Source organism: Pteropus vampyrus, unplaced genomic scaffold, assembly GCF_000151845.1.
Source record: "Pteropus vampyrus isolate Shadow unplaced genomic scaffold, Pvam_2.0 Scaffold526, whole genome shotgun sequence".
NCBI lineage: Eukaryota > Metazoa > Chordata > Mammalia > Chiroptera > Pteropodidae > Pteropus > Pteropus vampyrus.
In genome coordinates this window covers 695,781-696,027 of record NW_011889307.1, presented here as the reverse complement: position 1 = coordinate 696,027, position 247 = coordinate 695,781, and positions in this window count along the sequence as shown.

Below are 247 nucleotides of genomic sequence, written 5' to 3'. Positions count from 1 at the left end.
GCGCGGAGCGGGCTGCGGCGCCCACCGCCACGGCTCTCGGCGGGGCTGGCCCTTCGCGGCGCCGGCTCGGCCTAGACGAGTTTCGTCCAAAACCCCGACCGCCGAGGGCCCCTCCATGGGAGACCTGGTGTGTGAGCGCTCCCAACCAAGCCTTGCCGGTGATGAGTTTGGGTTCTGTGGCACCACAATCGCCCATGAAATGTTAAAAGTTCATTTCTTTGAGGAGGCCTTAGAATTTTAACCGTAG